General features: G+C 37.6%; 1 protein-coding gene across 7 annotated transcripts in view; it reads right to left on the bottom strand.

Moving 5' to 3' along the window:
• The window catches only part of LOC110828488 (uncharacterized), a 727,302-nt gene extending 705,271 nt beyond the window's left edge, over positions 1-22,031 (bottom strand). For 3 of the 7 annotated variants that reach the window (XM_087346524.1, XM_087346527.1, XM_087346537.1), the window contains exon 1: positions 21,231-22,031. The gene's annotated coding sequence lies outside the window, so the exon portion shown is untranslated. The remainder of the gene's footprint in view (positions 1-21,230) is intronic. The other 4 variants (XM_087346523.1, XM_087346525.1, XM_087346538.1 and 1 more) reach the window with 2 other exon arrangements.
• Positions 22,032-25,055: the final 3,024 nt, after the last annotated feature.

Genomic DNA, 25,055 nt, shown 5'->3' with positions numbered 1-25,055 from the left:
TGTAGTTGAAAATTGAATGGAAAGGCGTCCATTTTCTTCTTCTTCTTCTTCCTCTATATCCGCTTTTACCCGTAGGTGTCGAGGTTTTTATTTATTCGATTGATCTGTTTGGACAATGGTAGGACTCCTTGGATGAGTGATCAGCCCGACGCAAGGCCTCTACCTATACAAACACAAAGACGCGGACAAACATCCATGCCTTGAGTTTGACTCGAACCCACGGTCGCAGCAGTCAGTCGCACGAGGACCATTCCTCAGACCGCGTGGCTACTGAGGCCGGCGCGTCCGTTTATAAAAACTAATAATCGATCGAACAAACATGAAATTGCCGAACTTCATTCCGCCTGTCCCCCGAAGCGCCTATATGGCGTATAGTGGAACAGCTTCACTTTACTTTTTACTTAACTTATATAAACGCCGGAATTTAATAACGGTCTTCACAACAGTCCGCCATGGGCCCCTATTCTAAGTTACTTTAATCAAGTCCATCATTTTAGACCTTATTTCTATAAGGTAAATTTTAATATTATCATTCCATCTACGCCTAGCTCTGCCAGGCGAATTATTCGCTTCAGTTTCTAATGCTAAAGCTTTGTATCCATTCCTCAGTCTGATCATGCATGTTACATGTCATACCCATTTCAGTCTCTCTTATTTTATCACCCTAATAATGTTAAACGAATTATGAGGGTTTCCCGTTATATAATTTACTCAATTTTCCTCCAACTTCCTGACTCTTTAGTCTAAATGTTATTCTCACCATTTAGTACTCAAATACCTTCAATTAATGTTAAGAGCCTAAAAATACTCGGTTACTGGGAACGACCCGTTCTTCAAGTGCCTGAGCACTGCGGGTCCCAACTTGTCGTTCGCTTTATATATAGACATTCGGTAGGACTCCTTGGATGAGGGATCGGCCCGTCTACCTGTACACAGGACAGCACAACATAGAAAACGCGGACAGACATCCATGGCTTGAGTGGGATTCGAACCCACGGTCCCAGCGACCAAGCGGCACAAGTCACACCCCTCAGACCGCGCTGCCATTGCGGACCCCAGAGCCTAAAAATAGGATTAATTAACATCACCAATAAAAGAACATAAAATTATGATATATGTAATTAGCAAAGAACATTTCAGTTTGAAGTAGGCCTACACTTTTTTAATTGTTTTAGTCAGGAGAGAAAACTATTGTCAAGAGCGAACCAAATTTTGTGTTCCCGGCGTAATTGATTTGTGAATTCATTATATAAAACCTAATTTTTCGTACTTATTTTTTTAAATCACAAACCCATCCCCAAAAACGAAACTAGGTCGTCGAGACGTTATCGGTGTGGCTCTGTTTGTTTTGTTAGAAAAAAAATCACTGTCACTTAAAAATGATTAATTAATAAGTTGTACTTCACATTCCTTCACATTTTGTCAATATTATAATATGAATCGATTGTTACAGAATTGTTTCGAGATACAACGCACTCAAAATAAAGCGGGAGACAGGATAGGGAAGGCAGACAAAAGAAATACAAGGAAAATTGAACAACGAGAAAGTGAGAAGGCAAAGGGATAATATATGAGAAACGAAAGACTAAATCCTTCATTTTGAATAAAATATATTGTTCCCATGGCAATAAATACAACGGAAATGTCTCTGGTATTGCCAGTTGCTAGAAAATCCAATAAAGTGCCTTGTTAAATAAGAATAAACTGTAACTGAGGATATACAAACGTAATAAACAAATCTCTCTTGCATTTCAAATGTATGGTCCTAGTGAACATAATACTATAGCACTGTTCTACGACAATGCTGTTAACAAAATTCCTTTAAAAAGATGTAACTGACAATTGCACGTTGCACTGTTAAATTAGTCACATGATACAATCCAAATTTAAAAAGTCGCAAAAATTGGTGAATGATTTAGTTACATGTGTAGTATATAACTGTCGTGAGATATTTTGTCAAAATTTCATTACGTAGTCGTCATGCTTGAAATTTGAAACATTTGAAATAAATATTTTGTTTTGAATTTTTACTGTCTATCTCTATATAAAATTTCGCTAAGTATCGTTCGTTATAATAATGAATCCGCGCGGAACTACTTTGTTTTATTTTTCAGTTATAAATAAAATATTGGTCACGTTTTTTCCCAAACACTTAGGGAGGCTCACAAAAATGTTTTAAATAAATTATATGTCTCTGGTGTATAAATCAGTAGAATATACTAGATACATATAATTTATTCAAACATTTTTGTAAGCCTCCCAACAACGTCTTTGAAAAGATGTGACTTTTATTAAGGTCAAGGAGAGTAAGATGGACAGGGCATGTAGAAGAGAAATGCATTCAGGGTTTTGGTAGGCAAACCGGAAGTTAAAGAGCTACTAGGAAGACCTAGACGTAGGTGGGAGGAAAATATAATGGATTTTAAAGAAATAGGACACGGTGGAATAGAGTGGATTAATCTGGCTCAGGATACGGATAAGTGGCGGGCTCTTGTAAACACGGAAATTACCCTTCGGGTTTCATAAAATTTTGGTAATTTGAGTGGCAGAGCGACTATTGGCTTCTCAGGAAGGACTCGGCTCTATGGTGTAAGTTAGTAAGTAAGTAATATGTCTCTAGAGTACAATTTATGTGGGATTTTCGCTCGTTGTAACTATTATTGATGTTAGGAAATTAAAAGATTAAAAATGTTGGAATGACCTCTAGTGACCTGAGTTTATCACATCAAATTTCTTCATAACCCATTAATTTTTGAAAAAAAAGTATAGGAATGAACAGATACGCAGACATGATAATAAACAAGCATGTATCTCTTTATGTATTAAGAAAAAATCTATAAATTTATGGAAAAATAAAATATTTATATGTTTCTTAATTTACTATGGTGATGTTAATTTTTAACTTACATGGTTACAAAAATAAAAGAGGATAATGAAGAGATCGTGGATTTTCTTATTCCCTCCCTTCAGTGACTAAGAATTATTTCAAAGAAAGACGCCGACGTGTTTAATCATTACTTTAAAATCAGTCCGCGGGAAAGGGCCACAGTTGTTCTTCATTGTTCCGAAAGGAAACACGAATTAATTCCTTTTCGATTGTCGGAATCTGTTTGAGGAGGCAAAGAAATTAATGCTCACTGCAAATTGGATCCGATCTAGAAAATTCAGAGTTGATTAACAGGAACTCCCGTGACTACACAGAAAAATGTTTCGAAGCGTGTTCACGCTGCTTCACTTCCGGTGTTGCGTAGCGCTGGTATTTGAAATCAAAGAACGGAAAAAAATGGACGACAAACTGCCATACACTTCTGAGGCACGTCTCACATTGTGATGTCGATTGGTCACACAGGCAAACAAAAACGCTTGAGTCTCCTGTCGGATGTCTATAAAACTTAGCAAATGTAATAAGACAACATCTCGGGCGATTAGCCGCGTCAATATGGATCCGTAGACCAGCAGTTCCACGGATCAATAATTACAACAAATTTAAAATCTATTATAGATGTTCCAAAAAATTTAAGACGTAAACTACGAACAAATAAGAGAACTAAGGCCTATTACATCACTCATATGTGACTTTCTTACAGTATTTATAAAAGAATAAACTCCTAAAAGTAGAGACAGTTCTTCTCTTAATGCTTTGGTGGTGACATTGTATCACTAATTTATTTACTTTGAATTTTATGCAATACATGTTTCGTGTTGTAAGACTTGAGGTTCTCACAGCGGTGAGTATGAAGATATCCGTCTTCTGAGTTGTTGCGCTGTGTAGTCTGGTCGATGTTTACCAACGTTTCAGAGGTCATACTGCCTCCGTCATCAGAGTATGAAGATTTCTGTCTTCTGGGTTGTTGCGCTGTGTAGTCTGGTCGATGTTAACCAACGTTTCAGAGGTCATACTGCCTCCGTCATCAGGGCTATGAGTATGAAGATTTCCGTCTTCTGGGTTGTTGCACTGTGTAGTCTGGTCGATATTAACCAACGTTTCAGAGGTCATACTGCCTCCGTCATCAGGGCGATGAGTATGAAGATTTCTGTCTTCTGGGTTATTGCGCTGTGTAGTCTGGTCGATGTTAACCAACGTTTCAGAGGTCATACTGCCTCCGTCATCATCGCCCTGATGACGGAGGCAGTATGACCTCTGAAACGTTGGTTAACATCGACCAGACTACACAGCGCAATAACCCAGAAGACGGATATCTTCATGTTTCGTGTTGTTTTAAAGTACGTTAAAAATTAGAACTTTCTGAAGGATGAATCTTCTTTCATCATCGGATATAGACGGAGGATCAGGTAGATAGATAAGCTATTCCCATATTTTAGACACATCAATTAAAATATCTTAAGTTGCTTGGGGGCGAAGCACGTGGAAAGAAAGGCATAGGGACACGTGTACTTCATGTAATGAAGATACAAACATAGAACAATATAATTGAATATATTCCAGTTAGGTTGTATATGTCACAAGGAGTGACGTCCAGTGTTGTGCTCACACAGAAGTTGATACCATGATAAATTTGTAACAGTACTTACTCGGCGAAGTGAACACGTCTCAGTCAAATCTGTCAGTCGGGCAATGACTGAATCAGGTGGGCGGGCCTTTATGCAACCATAGGAAATACTTGTCCGCCAGTGGAAGTCGAAAGAGGGAGAGAGAATTGATGAATTACCTTCGTACCACAGTAAGTACACTTCATGTCCCAGTAAACCACTTATCAGTCCACATGACGCAAACAATGGGACAGCAAATTAATTGACATAACATTTACATATAGGCTAATATTTCACAAGGGACTGAACAGCCAATCATGTAATCTCGAACGGCACTGTTTAATCCTTTGAAGCGGAAGACAGTCCAACAATTAAGAATTCAGTCCGTACCTCAAAGGAAACACAACACTTCACTATTACAAAGATCAACTGATAATGTAAAATACAAAAGTATAGAATGAAGAGTTAGTATTTTTTGAATGAGGTGATCTAGGAATTTAAAGGGTTAATATAATTGTTCTTTTACGAGATTTCATCTTGTTCTTTTGTTGCTGTATTTCATTATAACCACCATATGCCAACACAGTGTTAGACCAATAGAGCCATTGAAACGTCGGTGTAGGCCTACGATATGTATGTAACCAAAAGTAACCAACGTGTTTGAAATTAAGTTAAAATAAATAGTATGAAATAAAATAAAATTAAAAGTTAATTTTCTTATTAATTTATGGCAAGGCAGATCATTTGGGAAGGCAAATAATTTAGTGACCACCAATTAATTTAGATCGTGATGGGAGGGGAGCTGAATCAGAAACATGCAACACCGCGGAACTTGATAAACATAACAGCATTTGCTTAAGGGGCGGAGGAAACAGACAGAAACCTAATGCTTCTGCATAACAGTATACTGAGTAGATTGTATCTGATTGTAGGACAAAATATATGTAAATCATTTGCACTTGATAAAACGGCGTGGACCTAACAAAACTTCACATCTAAATGATTTTGTGAGATTTCAGGAGTATGAAGATGCCTCTCCTCCGGATTGTTGCACCGCGTACTCTGGTTGAATTCTACCGACGTTTCAGTGGTATTTGCTGCATCCAACATCAGGGTAGCTACCAGGCCACGCGGCGCCACAACTCAGAAGACGACAGTTTTTATGAATAATTTTGACCTTGATAAAATGTCCCTTATAAAAAGAATCATTAAATTCACAAACAATTATAAGGTGATATTTATTCAAAATGGCGATTAAAGAATCAATAATAAGACTTCACTATTCATACACACATTAAAAGATGCATACTGTAAAGTAGTATTACAGTTGAGCACCAGATTAATATAAAACAAATCTGATATTAACCCAGACTTTCGCTTGGGTTTTTTCTCTCTTCATTACTGTCTATTGGAATAACTGAGGCTTCTTACGTGTGAAATAAACTCAAAACAGTATTTATACTCTTACATGAAGTCGTTAAAATTGTCTTCTCTAAATAGAAACTGAAATTTTTTGAGTTCTTTTGCGTAGTTCTCCAGTATAATATTTTACCATAATTATATACATATTCTCGATTTATTTGTAACGGGCGGAGTAGTATTTAACAGGCGCTTCGCAGGGTTGCGAATGTGCCTAAAATGAAAGTTTATTGGACGAGTAGTGATTGTGTACGAAGAGTTTGACATTAGATACCTAAACGTCAAAATGGTTTCCATCAGCAGCCCAGACACCTCGAAGCCCCAGGGGTCAATACTCCTAAAACGGTCTTTTTGTAACTTCTTATGGGAACACTTACAGTAGTAGTCTCGTGTCTCAAATTTCTTTCCACTCCTACTTTGCTTCACGAGTTCGCTTCCCACTCATTCGTCCTTTTCCCTGTCCAGCCTCATACCACCACATTCAACGTCTCATCCACAACAGGCTGTACTTTCAAGACACCTCACGCGTCTCTTAAAATGTTTCCTTCGACAAGCCTCGGACCCCAATGGAACTTCACACTGCTACTGTTGCTACCTTCTCCTTTCAAGAAAATTGCACTGGGAATCACATTACAGCATTCTCTTTGCGACCTTGTCCGCCCATAGCGACCAGTCAGAACTCAGCTTTGTTTCAGCAACCATGGAGACTCGAAGTGAAATACGGAGAAAAATAGCAATCCAGACACCACGAGACACGGTTTTTAACCCCGGAATTGAAAGATAAATAGCTTGTTTTCTAGACACTACAGATATGAAGCTTATTGTAAAAGACGGGGCATCTGGGAAATACCGCTAAAATGCTGTGGCTGGCACAGTTACACTTTATTTGTAGGTTATGTAAAAAAAAAATCGGCAATTTTATCGAAAGCTTCGTGTAAATTAATAAGGCGGAATAAATTAAACTTTGTCAAAGTTCTTCGACCACGATGTCTTATTTTAAAAGATACTTTCTTTATCGTTAACTGCTGGATTTGTAGTTTCGAATTAGGTGTAGCAAGAAGATTTCGAAATACAAATTCGAACAGAAACGGAAGAAGTGGTCTTGAACTATTTCATAGATAAATAAAATATAAAGCAGACGGTTCACTGTCAGGATTTCAACGCAAATCAGACCACAACTGTACTAATCCGTTTTCTGCTCGAATACAATGAAACATGCATACGACTTAGTAATAAAAAAAAAAAAAAAAGGAAAAATATCATTGGGGAAACTTAAGAGAAAATAGTAGACAATAACAGAAGAAGTAATGTGTGAACCGGATTCGTGTGGCTTAAGAAGGAATCCAGAGCCCAGCTTTTGTACACACGGTAATGAAAGTTACGTCTATATTTCCATATAAGATGGGAAAGACTTCTAGTTACTGAGCAATAATCAACTTCTCAAGACCGGCTCATCTGTAGTCGCGGAAGAGATGTTCATAGAAGGTGACGTATGACTTGAGACAACTACGTAGGTGCATCGTGGGCTGAATGACCTACTTTTTTTTCTCAGAAGAGCAAACTAACCCCCCACATCACGGTATTTCTTTAGAAAGGGATAACGCACGTCTTCAGAAATTTTTATATGGTCGTCTTTGGATTAATACGTACTGTCTTTTCCTGGGGGGGGGGGGGGGGGGGGCTTTTAGTGGTGTCTTTTCACCTCTTCTTTATAATTTTGTATATACGTAATATGTTGACAAAGAACGATTATAGAATTCTGGGGAAGAAACCTCTCGGAAAGACGAGAGGTATACGGGAGATTTATATCAAAATGAATCTTAGGTGAATTTCCTGCCAGAATGTTGGTGGACGGAACAAGTTGCGGTTCGTGACCAATAGCCATTTCGAATCTTCGTGTTCAAATGTCAGTGGGTTATTAGGGCACTTATTTACCTGCAGTGGTTTACACTTTGTAAGGCCTATTTGTGATCTTATTCATTTTAATTTATGGCAGTAATGTGTTCAAACTACTTATCGTTTTGCTATTTCTTAACCGTATATCCTTCCTTGGATAGCCACGGTGGTCTAGCGCTTAGAACGCTGGCCTTATAATCCTGGGGTCTCGGGTTCGATTCCCAGCGGTGCCCGAATTTATAACTTGTGTTGGGCAAGGCCGTGGTCTAGGCAACACGGAGGTTTCCTCCGGGGGCTTCCCCGGTTTCTCCGTGGCATCCCAACAATTACTCCATTCACTCACAGAAGAAGGCAATGGCAAACCACTTCTGGATCAATTGCCAAGAACGTATATGAACAGGTCCCAGTCCGAGAAAAGGATGGAAGGATCCTGTTCATATGGACCTGTCGTCAGACAGAACACTAAATAATAAATATCCTTCCTTAATTCCGTGGTGGAATCAAACCTATGTAAATATAACCTCAAAGTTTGAATCAGTTGACTGATTTACATTGAACTTGGTAGTATGATCATGCCTCTACATGTAACCCAAACTTTGCACCATCAATAATGCCGACATGATGCCCGGACGAACTTGCAGGCGACGGCATCAGCCATGCATACTGGAGGACCTTGCAGTTTTCTGTGACAACAGATTTCCGGAAAATATAAATATTGTTTAAGATGTATTTTTGTAAACTGTAAAACAAAATGAGGCTACCCTACAATCACAATTATCTTTCGGTTCCACAGTCATACGAACTGAAGCTACGCGTATGAAATTCGGTAAGGAGCTCATCGTTAAATAATTTTACTTGCCAATAATTTCAAATATGGCAACAATACGAAATTTGTATTCTCTACTTTATATTTTAACTCTGAAATTGTGCAGAAATAGAGGTCTAAACTGTGTTACTATTAATTTATAAGTCTTGATAACCTCGCCACATACAGTGAATGAGTTGAGGGAAAATGGAGGTTACAGTTTCTCCCAAAAATCGCTTGTCATCGTTTACTGTAAAGAGTAGTTACCATATCTACAGAGTCCCGACAATGATGAATAGCCCATCTTTGAATTTCTGCACTATATCCGTCATCTGAACCGTTCTCTTCTCTTCAGGATACCAGTTAGTGGTCGAAGTCAATAAATGTAGTAATAAAGAGATTAAAAACTTCTATTTAAATATAAATTATTACCTTAAGCATAACCAACAGAGGTTTTCGGTAAAAAAACGTTTTCATAATTTTACTTTTCTTTTTGGTACGCTTAACTAAAGTAATGCTGTGAGTTTAGTCTGAGAGTATTAGTTCTAAAGATAACATCCTACACTACAGAACAGGGTGTTTATTATTAAAAGTCAGACAATAGTCATTTCCTGAATATTCCGTATATAATGACTGAAATCTTGACTTGACTTTCAGATATGGAGATTATTATTCTTGTATAGGCCTATATTCAAATGTAGTTCATATATTATCCTATGGTGCTCTATTTTACTTTTTATCTTATATTTATTAGTTCTGTTTTTTCAGACCAATTTGTCTTTAGTTAAACATGTTTTACGCTCCTTTCTCCAGTGTTCTGTCCCTCCTTACTACCTCGGTGGTCTAGTGGATAATGTCTACTGGAGTGATTAAGTGGGTCCTGCCTCAAAGGGACATCTATCTATCGGCTACTTAGGTACATGAAACCTTTGTTTGGGGATTTCCTTCTGATGAAAACTTTGAGTCTGTAGAAGCGAAGTTATCAGTTACACTAGCAGTTGCGTTGCGGAGCAAAATATGTGCTGTGGTAATTCTAGATGTTGAAGTCAGGTCGTCCAACAGTGCACAAGAGCAGAACTCAAGAGAACTCGAGTTAAGTGAAAAATCAAACTTTCCATCGCAGATTTATAGCACAAAAACACAAGGTAGACATCCCTTAACTTAAGGGAAGATGGCTGACTTCTGGGTTGTTGCGCCGTGTAGTCTGGTAGAAGTTTACTTTTAACTTGAGAGGTTTGAAGGAAGTCGATGTTTGGTTTTCTGGGTTGTAATTCCGAGCGAACTTATAGTATGTAGATATCACCAATGTTTCGGAACAACATATTGTCTCCATCTTCGGGGCTGAAGTTCATAGGCTTACTTTATCTATGTTTCTAAAGCAAATATCTAAATTCGTACTCATAATGGGGGATGAAACGTAGTAAAAATGTATTTCTTTTTTATATTACACAAAAAATATATGTCCTTTCCAATTAATTATTCACCATTATCCTCTCATTCGACGCTATATAACCTTAGCTACAGAATAAGCGTCGTTAAATAAACTATAAGCACATATATACTCTCGCAAAACAAATATAATCTGAAAATTCAGGAAAAACTCTTACATCCTAAAGGGCCGTTATTAATTACGTTTCTTTGTGGGAATGCTTTAGTTTTACTACGAGTAATTTCCCGCTTCTTACTGAATTTTAAGGTTCATTAGTGTGGACTCTTCCTGAACCAGCTTAAACCAGTCCACACAAATTCTACTCCTTTAAGACGATCTTTAATATTTCGCTGCCATTTAAGTCTTGGTCCCTCAAGTGGTCGGCTTTTTCATATTTATAATCAACATTTTTAAAGAATTTCTTACTTCTCCCATGCGTGTTACATAGCTAGCCGGACTTACTATCACTGATTTAGTCAAACAAATTTCATAAAATTACACATTATGTAATTTCCTCCATTTTCCTGTTATCCCTCGTCTTCAATTTTTGTTCATCCCTCAGGAGAAAGACTAAAGTTTTATTTTACTTATTTAACATTTAGGATTTTAAATAAGAAGTCTGATGGCGGATTCTGAACTGATTAGTACAAATAATTTTCCGATTTAACATGTTCTTAACTTCGTCATTAGTTTTGCTCTAAATGCCCCAATTACTTACAGTCCATCGCTGTTGTCCAGAGATTTTCTACCCAGCACATTTTTCACCCTAAATACATTAAACCGATTTCCTTGCCTCGGACTAAAAGACTAAGTTTGACACTCGAATAAAACAACAATTTACGTTTGTTAAACAGGTTCTCAGTAGGGTACCCAGAGGATATTACTACTAATGCTAAAACCAGCCATAGAACATAAACCATTACGCAAGATCTACAACAGAGTATTAAAAATGTATATTATTTTATTGAAAGAAAATTCATTTTGAGAAACATGAGCTTTTTTTTCAGTGAATTCAGTGATAAACTCGAACGTAATGTAACTTCCAAGCTCCCGAAGGGAATTGCATAACTCGCTACCAAGCGCCTGCCGCCAAAATGCAACAGTACAAGTGTACTGAACATGGCGTTGGATACTGGTTGTTGTCTGGGAGGATATGGTTCGAAAAACCGCTGAACAGCGTGTTTTTGTGAGAATCATATGTGGAATTCATTTCCGCTGGAAACGAATGTAATATCGTATTCTAAATTTAAGATTCTCTGGGCGGTAAAGATTTTATCCTGGAGATGGAGGCGACAGGTTCCTCTAAACTACTGTTAACTAACCTAACCTACAAGACCACGCGGCGTCACAACCCAGAAGATCGTAATTGGCGAATATCAATTTAATAGACAAATTTTAAAAAGAAGAAGTGGTCATTCGAACGACCTAAGCGTAGATGTATGAGACATTAAAGTCTATCTTGCAGTATGTGGGCCAAATTCATCTGCCTAAGGATTGGATCAAGTCTTAAAAGCAGATAATTTATTGGAAAATTGAATCAATCACTAAGCATGATAGAATAAGACTGTTCTATGGTCATCTAAGAAATATATAATTATATGACGCGAGAGCCGTGTCTCGTTGTGTTCCAACAGGCAGATAATAAGTCCTGCTAGGTTCTGCAAAGAAATCATTTTCCTCAAGGCAGCTGAGCAGCTTTATTTGCTATTCTGTGGAGGTATTCAGCTCTTCCGCACGGATAAACGGCTATGCAGACGACGTCTAGGTCCCAAATGGCTCTCAGATTTTTGTTATTCTTAGAGCGAAGAAAAGCAAAAGAGGCCATGTTCTGAGTACCAAGTTAAGTTTTGTAATTTAACTCGCTGCAGAAAATAAACAGCTACCTCTCTTTCTATATTACGAACTTACTAAATACCTCACGTGGAAGTTACTGAGTCAAACCGGTAATATCTGTGTGAAAAAATAGAAAAACGATAAGAAAAATAATGTTAAAAGAATTACATACATTACTTCAGTCATTCTAGGAGAGTATACTAAATTAATTTATTGTGTTTTTTATAAATTACTTGAAGAAATGTCATTTAACAACACAGATCTGAGGATCGACTGTGAGGTTAACAAAGATGTTAGTATTTTTATTAGTGGTGATCCATAGATCGGAAATAGCTAGATCAGCAGATCTATCGGAGTAGGTGCATCCAGTTCTTTGTCCTTCAGGCAAAGGAAATCCATCCTTCGGGACGTTATGAAGCTTTAAGACTTAAAAGAAACACTGAAGACAGTTACAAATGCGTGCAGCTATAATTCCACTACTCAATACTTTCTTGTGGCGTGGTGCATAATCAAGCACAAGGTCGTTAACCTTGGCATTTAATAACATTAACAGCGAAGTTTGAAGGAAATTAATGTATATTATTTGTAAATAAAAAATTTCGAAAGAAACCGAAACAAATAACAAATAAGTTATCCGTAGTTTTTCAACACAATATTTAATTCAAAATGCAATCGTTAATTCGTTATTGTAGATGTGAGAATTTTATTCGAATGTATCTCAAGCCATAAGAGGTGAAGAGTTGCGAATTCTTGTAAAACCGGTAAAGAAGCTTGGATCCCCATGAAGTAATAAAATTTTTTACTAGCTGAGCGACTACTAGGTTCCTAAGCGAGACTCTGATCCACGTAGTTATTAATACGTCACTTCAAAGTCAGCATAAGAGTTAAGATTTTATAGATTTTAAACATGTCATTGGTTCTCATGTTAAATTAATGCAAACTTAGATCTGTAGTTGCATATTTAAACCTGCTGTTACGAATCCATTCAGACTATAAATATTCTGCTACAAGTAACGTACGGAAGGACCGCATAAAAGTTATTATTTTTATTTCCATAAATATTATTCAGAAACAAAAATATTTTACACGAAAGCTTATTACGTAACTATGTTAGTATCTTTCGTCATTTAGCAACTGTTCAGTTGTAAGTCGATAAACCGTTTCTGAGAAAACCGTCCGTGTAAGAAAATGAATCAAAAAAAGAAATTTCCCTACAATTCTGTCGTCTTGATGTGGACTGACAGACACCACATCCCATAATGTTTTCGTTTGGTTCACTGCGCAAAGACCTCCTGAAAAAGGAATGGCTCCCTCTCGCTCTTAAATTTTTTTCTCCATTTCAGTCATGTAATTAGTCACACTGTACAGTCCCCACGAAAGCAGAGTTCTCTCTCTCTTTGGGTCGGGTCAGAGAATAGCGTGCAGCGCACCACAAAGTTATTTATCGATTTCGGAAGCCAGGGGAGAGAAACCAAAGCCGGCTAGCTGGCTGGTGCAGTAGTCAAGAAGAAAGCATTCTTGGTGCCCCTTGGCAAGGCTAACCAGGTACAGCATGTGAAATCACCGTCATTCCCTCCATCTTCAGCGTCAAAGAATAGGTTCCATGACTTGTTTGATTCCAAATTCATTTACGCTTAACTGAAATGTCCCAATTTTCTTTGCGTTTTCAGGATGAATTCACTTGTATTGTAGTGTTTTATCCATTCAATCCCCGTATTCATTAACAAAATTAATTTAATCTTTGTGTTTCTCTTCTATTTGCCTAATAATCTCACTCCTTCAACATGGCCAGGAACTTCATTTTAGAAACTTAAATTATTTCGCACCATTCTATTAACTTTACAACATTTGAACTATTCAACTCAAACTTTCAATTTTTCTGTATGGTACCACACATGCATTTTAACCGTTGTGTTTAATACGAAAATCAGTTTCATTATTACATCATAATTGATATCGTAAACAATTAAAGCTTTTAGCCTGTTCCATGATTTATTTGTTTATGAAAATTTTATTACAGCCGTTAAATTTGATTTGTCTACTGATGCTAGTCCCTATAAAATTAGAAGTCTATTCTGTTCTGTAAAATGTGGACATATTTTCATTTGTGCACTAACATGAAATTTAACCCATGTAAAAATGCAATTTTGGTGGGGCCTATGGTGGGGTCTGGCGGAGTCTAATTTGGCGGGAATATGGAGTCAGGTCGTTATTTTTTGTGTCGGTGTATTTCGCCAATAATGTGGCGGCTTCAGTCGCCGTGAAGATATTTTCATATAATTTACTTCATGAAGAGACTTAATAAATGTTTCACTTTGGATTCGTTTTGAAAAGATTATGCTGAAACAAACTGTATTTGATGAAAGACTCCCGGGTTACAAGCCGCGTCAGGTGGCTGAACGGTGAATAAACCATATCTTCTGCCAACGTTTCGAGAAAAATCTCTGCCCTCATCCTCAGGGAGCGGTTTGTAATCCGGGAGTTTTTCATCAACTTCAGTAGCCGCGAAAGCTTCACTTTGAACTGTATTTGATATTCTCCAAACTTCGTTGCTGGGGCCCTTAGTTTAATTACTGGGTAGACTTTTGAGAGCCAGGGTTTTCTATTCTGCCTTGTATCAATTTTTTTTTTTTCAGTCGAATTTCGAGGTTGCTGCCCTAGGGCCACGGAAAATGCTGTGGGACAACGAAGACGACCTAACTGTTTGTGTACTTAGCAACACTGGAAACTGCTTCACGACTGCTTAACAGGCATTACGGAGCCTTGGCCTCTCTAGAAGATTTCCTGCCAGCGTTCAGAACATTTTATCGACATTTGCGAAGTCTACCTGGTCACACGGGGGTGGGAGACCGTCTGTCGCAAGGCCTCTCTCTACCTATACAGGTTATCACAGCACAGAAAAAAGCGGACGGACATCCCTGCCTTGAGTAGGCTACAGTCGACTGGTTCCATGTAGTAATCGACGTATTCGAGTAAGGAACACGGAGTAAAAGTGTCCCATCGCGGAGAACACAAATGGCTACGTTGTATCCGTGGCTACGTTGTATCCGTCCCGTTTTTCCAAACTCGGAAAGAAACGTAATAATTGAAATTGCGTATTTTGGTTTATTCCATCGAATCCAGTAGTAGTAGGTAATGTTCCAAAGCAATGACCCGAGTTTACATTGATGCAAAAATGACCTAACACGCAAGAATGACCTTGGTTCGCATTGTGGGAGAACGACCTAAGTTATGTGTTGTAAAGAATTCCTTTCGAGTGTCAGTGCACTTCAAAGACTACACCTTCTCTGTCCTGTTTAAGTTGGGAACTTGTTTCCTCCCTCTCCAACCCCAAGGTTGGAGGACCACAAATAAGTTTCTAAACGTCTTTATATAGTACATTCACAGCCACTTTATAAACAAGCACTTTCGTCATTTCAAGTCTAACTCGGCATGACATACAGTGTTCCGTGCTTTAAAAACAACTGTCCGAATATACAAATCGGATTAAAGTAACGCATTTTTCATAAACACAGCCCCGTGGCATTATGGGTTTCAAACATTTCCCTTTCCTAAATTCGCTCGGCGTCTTGGAATATTTTTGAGCCGACTGAAAATGTGGGAGTATTTAACACTTAGTTCGCGGTATATTTATCAACGCTTTTAAATGTATATGTTATGCACTGTAAAACTGTTAAATTCGAAGTCTTTGGGGGGGGGGGGTGAGTTTTTTTGTCTGTTTTGGCGTACTGCCCAACTTTTCAGACAAAAAAGAATAAATAAACAAGAGGAGATAGGCAGGTACAAGAAAAGAACAATCATAATATACTATTGAACTATAGCTTTATAGCCGAGTACTTTGAATATCACATTCTCGCCAATTTTTTTTGCTTTCGTTGCGTTTATGAAGAAAAGTTTACATTCCCTGCCGTAACATAACGTGGCCCTAACAAAAGCTATTATTATTTGGAACTGAAAATTGCATTCTTATACTTTGCTCAACTTTACAAACTACTTCCCCAAATGCCGTTTTATATTTTTAAGAAAATAAAAACTGAGTAAAATTAAACTGAAGTTGGTACATTAGGTCCAAAACACTTTACGGGCCTAGGAAATGTAAAGTACATCACTTAAGTGACTACAAGAAAATAAATACAAATTCGTCCAAGGCTGTTCTCGGAGTAAAGGTAGTTAAGATTTTTTAATACCATCCTCAATTGCCAACCTTTCGCTACGCCTAATTATCCCGCGTCTTTAACTAACTATGCGGAACAGAATCCTCGATTTTAACATCGCTACTCGACTCGATCCTGAGACAGTCCATCAAACTCAATCATCATCATTTCTCTGCACTAATCTCATTCGACCCTAGATTATTCATGCAGCTGATGAAGTGTCGTTAAATAACCCAAGAAAAGCGACTCTTATACAAGTAATGAAAATGTCCATCTCATTCTCGTTTATATAATCGTCATAATAAGTCAATTAGGTGAAAGATTCAAATTATGAAGTCCATTATGCAGTTTTATCTATATTCTTCTTGATTCCTCACTTGGGAACAAATATTCTCCTCAACATCCTATTATGAGACACCATGACTGACCAAATTTGACATAAAACACAAAATAAAGGTTTCTTCTAAATTAAATCTAAAACATTTAAAATTAATATCGTTATGTTGGCAAGTTATTTCAAGAAATAAGTTAAAAACAGAAACATAAATTTTTACCGATAACTGTGATCAAGCCTGCAAATAAGTTTCCTCGACTGCTCCAACTTGGAATCCTGGGTTCGAATACTGTATTTTCATGTGTTGGTACAGGCACTGTGACAGTCAAACCCGTGTGCAAGTAATTCTACCAAACGCATACAAATATTAATAATCCTGAAGTGGAACATGGTTCAAAGTCTAAGACCTTAAAAGCTTGCGAAACTGCGGGAATCGGTTGTGAGCCAGCATTTAAACCAGACGGATTAAGATTCACACTGGTTCTTGGATAGCGAACGACCTGTTAATTGTTATCAGGGCACCATCAAATAGAAGCTGTACATTAGATTACTTATCCGATTATAATTCTATCAGTGTGTGCGACGAATGAGTTATAATCCAACGTCTTAATATTTTGAACTGTTTTAGTGGCGTAGATTAGCTACATCTGCGGTCCAATGACGATGTTACTAGTGTATAAAAGAGTCATTGAAATACAGTATAAACTGAGAATTATATTTTATAGAATCCAAATCATTCAACTAAGAATTACCACGGCTGCCATTCGTTTTAGATAAAAGACTTAAACCACAGGAAAAGTTCACCCCCTAGAGCTTGAGGATTTATCTCACAACGACGTACGGTACCACTGTAATCCGTTAAAATCCCTCGCACAGAAGTCTAAAAACTGGCAAGAAACAAGAGAGAATGAAGAAAAGAAGGTAAGGCAAACACACACTCACGCGTTGCAGTCTGTGGGCAACTTAAAGCCACGGCACTGGAAGTTTTTGTGACTTCTCTCAATTTCTCACAGCTAATGCCCGGATTTATAACTTCAAACATTCTGCAGTTGAGACAGCGTTGTTAAATAAAATAGAAAACCAGCGTTGATCTTCAGAAAAACAGGTAAAAGAATGTGAATATAAGGATTTGTCGAATGTTCATTAAAGTATGTTATGAGCCAGCAACAGATCAGTGCCACAACTCAAACCTTTTTCAAAATCATTCTTAACTACCACAGACCATCCACCATTTTTAAGCAATACCATATCAACAATATAACAAAGCGCGGACCGATTACGGAGGGTATGTTGTATGAAGAATTATCGCAATCTATGGACGGCATAAGTAACAAGTCATCCTGTTGGAATTTTAACAACAACAACAAGGCGTTTTCGGGCTTACAGTGTAATTTTTAATTTCTATAACGCTAAACTTTTTAATTCTAGTACCGAAATCCCTTCGACAACCATAAACATATGTAAAACCCACGCATGAAGCCTATCGTCTATTAGCCCAGTTACAGATTTGTATGATCTAAAACTTTCAAGGCGACTGATTATAATACATTCTTCTCGGGCTACCAGCCGTGTAATGTAGCTTAATAAAGAAAACACCAGCGTTTCGACAACCACCTTCGTCCTCGTCCTCAGGGTTCTGTCGTTGTCGGAGATCCCGTCCGTGCTCTGTGTCGACCTAGCCCGAGTAGAATTTATTACACTTACAGATTTGTTTACATGATTATCTTTGTAACAGGTCATTTATATTTAAGTCTTTACTCAGCTAGGTGGAAACTTGCAGTAGATAACAAAATAATTGTCTCTACTATAAAAATTTGTGATTTGTCGTCGTCGTCATACAATTTGTAGCCAAACAATTACGTCATCAAACAATGTTACGTTATTTGTTTACTCGGCATTGTTGTGTTGGTATACCACCGAAGTTGGTCAAGTGTTTTAACCCACCATTCGGGGGGTTAGTTTAGTTTCTTATTCAAGATTTTAAAACGCAACCAACCAACCTCCCCCCCCCCCCCCCCCCGAAGTGGTCAAGTGTTTTAACCCCCTTCCTTTCATTGTATGCCGAGTAAACAAATGACGTTTCCTAGATAAGGGTTGGTTGCGTTTTAAACACTTGACCAACCCCCCCCCCCACCGAAAGGGGGTTTGTCAAGTGTTTTAACCCCCCATTCGGGGGGGTTAGTTTAGTTTCTTACTCAAGATTTTAAAACGCAACCAACCTCCTTCATTTCACTGTATGCCGAGTAAACAGATGACGTTTCCTAAGTAATCATTGTTGTCGATTTGTTGATATTGATATTACACTTTTTTGCCGAATGACCTTGAAAGACGAAAGGAGCGCTTTGCTCTAGTAGAATAAAACTGTACTATTGTTGTACCGCGGTATTCGTCACTAACTTACGGGTAGAAGGAAAACAAACGCCCATGCCACGTAACCCAAAGACATTAATGACGTAGAAACTGAGACGGCGAGCTACCAACTATTTCTGCTGGGAAATAATGTTTACAGCATTGGCTGTATATGGATCTTTATATGCTTGACTTTTACGTCGAACGAACGTTAACCGTATAGATGTACCCCAACTACTAAACGCGTGTTTGGTAAAATTATTTTCAGCTTTTCCCAGACTTCGTCATATTAAAAACCTCTGTGGCTCGATATTCAACCGTACACTAGCTACGAATTATTTCTATGTATATTCTGTGCGTATATTTTAAATCAATTAATAGCCCGTTATTTAACGACGCGGTATGAATTTCAGCGGTTATTTAGCGTCGAATACCGAGAGGATGACGGCGTTCTGTTGAATTCAAAGAAGTGAAGTGATAGAGGTGGTTATTACAAGGTTCTCGAACGGAATTTACCAGGAAGAACACAGGAAAATCACAAAAACATTACATTTAGGACAGTCCATGTCCCAGCCAAGATGTAAACCTGGTACTTCCTGAATAAATGTAAGAAGTGTTATAGCCGGAACTACTGTTTGATTATTTTTGTAAGTTATAATAAATATTTATGTGATGACATCAATATTCCCACGTGTCTTTCCCTGACAATTATGTTTAAACACTGACGGATCGTAATATCATGCCACTTAGCCAGTTTACTTTTCAATTTCCTACCAACAATAATATCGACATGGCAGCTGCGATCAACAAAGGAACGGACTGGTTACCCAGCAACCATGAGGATGAGAACAGAGATGGTTCTTGAAACGTTGGCAGAAGATTTGGTTTGTTTACCGTTCAGCCACCTTACGCGTCTTGTAGCCCGAGAGTGTTTCACAGCGGACAAAGTGTCTGATAAAGTCAGATTTCGGTTTAAGAAAGCTTTAAATCCTATAAACAAAACCTTTTGTTTCTCAACTGATCCTTTGTTTTGGCCAGAATGTACAATGGCATAGTAAGAAAAATTCTCAATCATTTTAATCCCTTAGGAACAAATCATGCGATTAAATTCGCATTTCCGATTGCAGGTGTCAGGGTACTCGCGGGTTAGTCTAATAATTTAGCTAATTAATGCGTATAAAGTTAACCCTCTCCTCAGCTTCTCGAAATCCCTTACCCATTCCTGTCCATCTCCCCCCCCCCCCCCCCCCCCCACGACACCCGTATCTCTTATTCATGTTGATGCGACCATTTCCATACTTGGAAGCCCGCACATTTACCAAGATCAAGGGCTTTGTCTGAACGTAGAAAGAAAGAAAATCTTTATTTGCGCTCCTGGAAAATGCCGGAGTGCAAAATAATCTCTTGATAGCATTCAAGAAGGATAAGATCTGGAACTCTAGAGCGGCCACGTTGAATAAGACACAGATTCTGCCGAATATTTCTCCTCCATTCTTATTAAAGTAGCCCACTGTCGTGTGGGGCCTTATTTATTTAATGGGATAAATATTTGATCAAGAAAAGTATTAATTTGTACTCACGAATTTGTCCCTGAATGAAATACATATAACAAATATAATAAAAATGCCGAATAAACGCTGGAATTTAAATATTTTGAAATAGTAAACCCCTAGAATTATTGCACATTTTAATGATTACACGCACGTACACACAGACCTACGTACGTCTATACACGTTGGCCGTTCCCAATTTACGAAACGACGTCTGATTTCGAACTGTGTGGTAAATGGGAGCGTCTTGAATACAAATATCATTAATCGCAGATTTATAAACAAGAACAACGAATTCTCGCATATTAAAAATAAACCGTATGTTCGTGATAACAGGTGATAAATGTATCTTTTCATATAATAGGATGCAGTTATAAAATAATTCCGAAAGGTTCAAAAATTTTAAACGAGTCAAATGCAGTAGTCAAACATTTTGGGTCAGAGCTTCAAATGACAAGTCTTGTGTATTCTCTCTTCCATTAACAGAACTTCACGGGATTTACCAGATTTATAGAAATATCAACCGAAAATCTTATAAATAAAAAAGGGTAACGCGCTTAGGCACATGGGAGTCCATCAGTGACAAACTATTAATTTATTTTGAAATTTGTTTATGGTATACGACATTTCATGATTGAAGACGCGGCGTAAATCGATCCATCGACTAAATGCATAAACGTCGTAAATCCAAATATATTAGTAAATAGGGTTAGGTTGAACAGAAAACCGATAACATGATTACGGCTACATGACTAATACGATTTTTACAAAATGGCATGTTCTTTTCCTTGTCGTAAAAGTTTAATGAATACAAAATTGAATGTAGACTGAAGTAGTAATTTCCCACGGTCGCTGTTGTTTCGGACCGCTAGCGAGCTGCCATGTTCCAGAAAGCTCCGGCTGTTTATCCTGGAACCAGGTCATTGCCAAAGCGTTAAAGTAAATAAAATAAGCTTTGAGAGAAACTCACCGGTCCAGAGGCGCTTATGCTCGTAATCGTACACGCTCTGCTTAACACGTTGCAGCTCTGCTGAGGAAATCCTGGATATTTCGTTCCGAATATTTTCAAGGTCATGTAATATGTGACGACTTGTTCCGTACACTTTGCATTTCAAACTACCTCACAAATAACAACAGTCACACGGCGTGAGGTCTGGGAAATTAGTTAGTCATAAGCCTTCACTAATAAATGTCACTAAACACTTCACTTATTGCAGCAATGCAGTTACCGGCTGTGCGCGCCGTTTCTAATGTCAGTTGAAAGCAACCGTTCAGTCTTTCTTCCTCCATTAACTCTGGGGAAAGAAAACTGTTCATATACCTTTCTGAATTTGAATATGTCCGTAAAATAGAGGTAATCATTCCCTTGCACCGATTCCACCACACTAAACTTCAACGTTCAAATCATGAAGTGGTGATTAGGGGTTATTACATTTGTTGGAATGTCCATTTAAATTAAACTAGGCTTTGTTTCACTGATTCGATAAACCAGTTGCAAGTTTGTCCATATTGCACTTGAGTTATTTTATACTGGCGAAGTTAAGTAATTTTGTAGCTGTTCTTGATAAGAGACTAAAACGTCACCAATACCGTAAAGTTTTTTTTTTCCAATTATAACGTTATGTCTTTCCAAATTATCGACGACATACAGGAACTAAATCGATTTCTACGTAACTACAGTAAATGAAGATGCCTTGTTCGACTGCACGCTTACACATCACCTTGAACACTGACATAAACTCACCGTGGACACGTGACATGCAGATAACAGAATAGCCAGCGAGCCTACCAACATCTTTTTAGGTCTGCGGCGTTCATTGATGTTTGCTTCTCACGGTCGAAATACAAGACAACTCAGTAGTGGTAACCACGATATATCTGTAACGACTACTTCATTCAATTGTGTATTGAACACATCAGTTTCTCCATTAACCTCTTACTCCCTCACAGATTTGTTTTCCTTTCCTAGATACGAGGGATCTTAGCCAAGTGTATAAACAAGCCGATAGACTACTTAGAATGGTTCCGACCGCGTCCTTTCTCCTGTCTTCTAGTCTTCACAACAGTTGTTCTAGAATTCAAATGACTGCTTCCTTACTTTTCATTATTTACTAATCATACTGTCATTTGACGATGATGAATCATAACAACTGAGATTATTTTTAAATAAACTACGGATAAAAGCACAACAAAGTGTTGGATCCCTGTTTGGGATTTGTGATACGTAGTTTATGTTAATATACACAGGGGAAATAAGAGATGCGTGCAAAATTTTTGTAGGAAAACCTGAAGTGAAAAGAAAATTTAGAAGACTTACCTTTAGATGACATGATTATTAGATTATTCAAACGGATTTTAGAAGGAAAAAAAAGGTGCACACTACAACTGGTGGACTTATACACATTCGCAGGATTGTTTCTTTATTTTTACCCATATTGCTTTCTTTCACCCTTCCATCATGTTCCCCCTTTTATTCTTCGCTCTCTTTTGCGATCTTTAATCTCTTCTATTAATGTATTCAGCACACACATTTTGTCGACAGCCGAACGTAATTGCTTTTCATTTGTTAAAGGAAAGTTCCGTTTCATATAAATTCCAAAATAAAATTAACATGTACAGTTCTAATTTTCATCAGTTTTCACGCTTTATTTACGGCTGAGTGCAGCAGTGTGTAGCAATGTTTATTGCGAATGTTTAATATTCATTATATCTCGGTTTTCTTACTCGTTTAATGCAATTCTCATCTTTCCTTATCAAAATTAACTTTAGCCTGTGATCTTGATTGACTGAATAGTATTGTAAATCAACTTCTCTTCTTGTCCATATGTTTTTTGGCTGAAGTCCAATGCGCAACTTCGGCTTTCGGTGATGAGCCAAACAGAAAGTTAAAAATTGTTGCCATCTTCAGGGTATGTAATACATACGTTTGCCGAAACGTCAGACAATTTTAAACATTCGACGATTCTCATTCTCAAAAGCCGAAGTTGTAAAACATTTTATATGTCGAGTCTTCCACTTACAAGTTTATTAGCAATCGTGAACGAACAAAAAAAAAACTGACAGGACATGCAACATAAATATAGGAAATAAACGCAAACATAAATTCGCATTAAAATTTTTTCCTATAATTGAAAGTACCGCGTAAATATTTAATTACTGCATTCAATAGCTGAATAATACGTTTCAGAATTAAACAAATTTACAGTACAACTAATCTGAGGAGGTAGATTCTGACCAACCGCTGTTTATATTCATATAAAAGAAACGGGGATCTTTGAAACTAATTACTGCAAATGGTACTGTAAATACAATGATTACAAATTTTCCTAAGATATCCAGCGACACGTATTGAACGATCAAGTCCACGATAAACTTTCGAGAAAGAAACATAAAAAATTTAAACATTCGTCTCATCTGCCAGCACGAACACTGCAGAGAACTCTTAATAGAATATTGTTTTGTGAAACTTTAGATCCATTTCCATATCAGTATAGTGTTTCAGACAACGTACAATGCTTCGGCGAACACCCGGCAGGAAACAACGCAGTATCCTAACTAAAGCATTCAACTGATATCTCATTATCGCCAATCAGCAGAACGAAGTTATTCGTTTAACGAATCATTAAAATAACGAGTGCTGGTAGCTGCGTTTTGGACCCGGCATACTAATGGGGGGCCACCAATCAGCAACCCTACTGGTAAACTGTGCATGTGGGCAGACATTACGTGGGCAGGGTCCCTAAAATATATCCCAACCCACAAACATTCTAAGAAATATATTTAGGTCTACTGTACTGAATTATACAGGGCGATGCTAAATTACATTCAATCGATACGTTCTACTCTTAAAACCAATCCGAATATTTCGTAAAGGATCACTATCGCTGTCTTAGCGAGACATTGCAAACATTAATATTTAGGAAGGAATACTTGACGGTTTCTGATTGGACCTTACAACGTAGTCTCAACATTCAAAGACCTCTTATTTGCATTTCTTAACAGATCAATTACCTGAGCTACTGAGTTCTGTTGGAAACGGGATAAATTATAAAGCTTTATGCATGACGGTTGATCAGTGACCTGTCTTACATACATAACACTAACATGTCAAAATTATATGATATACTGGACATACTGCCACGTAATGTTTACCAGGATCAGTACGTCTACGACGGTCCTAGATTTTAATTCGTAATAGAACGTTTACTGGTGGCTGTGTTGTAAAGAAATCAGTGATAGCGAACAAGCTGGTAAGCATACCTGGTTGACGGTTATCGGAAAATTGATGGCCTTTTGAAGCATATAATGACATTAAATCTTTAGAATCAAGAACGAAAATCAGTGAATTCTATAAACTCTTTCAGATTAAGTAATTAATGATAAAACTACTAGCAATTTCAGCGGAAACGATGTGATTATAGCTTTGCTGTATCTACGGTTTTTTTTTTGTAAAGGAGAAAACTTTGGCAGTTCGCTTCAGGAACTACTGCACGTTAACAGAGCGTACAAGCATAAATATTTAATGATCGTGCAAGCGCAATGGAAACAGAAAGATTTATTAAAATCCTTAAATATTTTCCAAATGCATTTTTGTTAATGTTAATTTATTGCACATACAAATTTATTGTTGGAGAGAAAATAACCACGCAGAGAGGAAAAGATAATATTGAAGTAGATATTAATAATCTCGGCCCAGAGACCGGCAATCCTGACTGGGTTTTTTCGTGGCAAATGCCGGAATAGTACCTTAAATTAGGCTACGACCGCTTCCTTCCACAGCCTTTATAATTCACTA

Source organism: Zootermopsis nevadensis, unplaced genomic scaffold, assembly GCF_977971745.1.
Source record: "Zootermopsis nevadensis isolate Lab colony 2312 unplaced genomic scaffold, Znev_1.0 Znev_ptg000010l, whole genome shotgun sequence".
Lineage (NCBI taxonomy): Eukaryota > Metazoa > Arthropoda > Insecta > Blattodea > Termopsidae > Zootermopsis > Zootermopsis nevadensis.
This window is presented reverse-complemented; position numbering and strand designations above follow the sequence as displayed.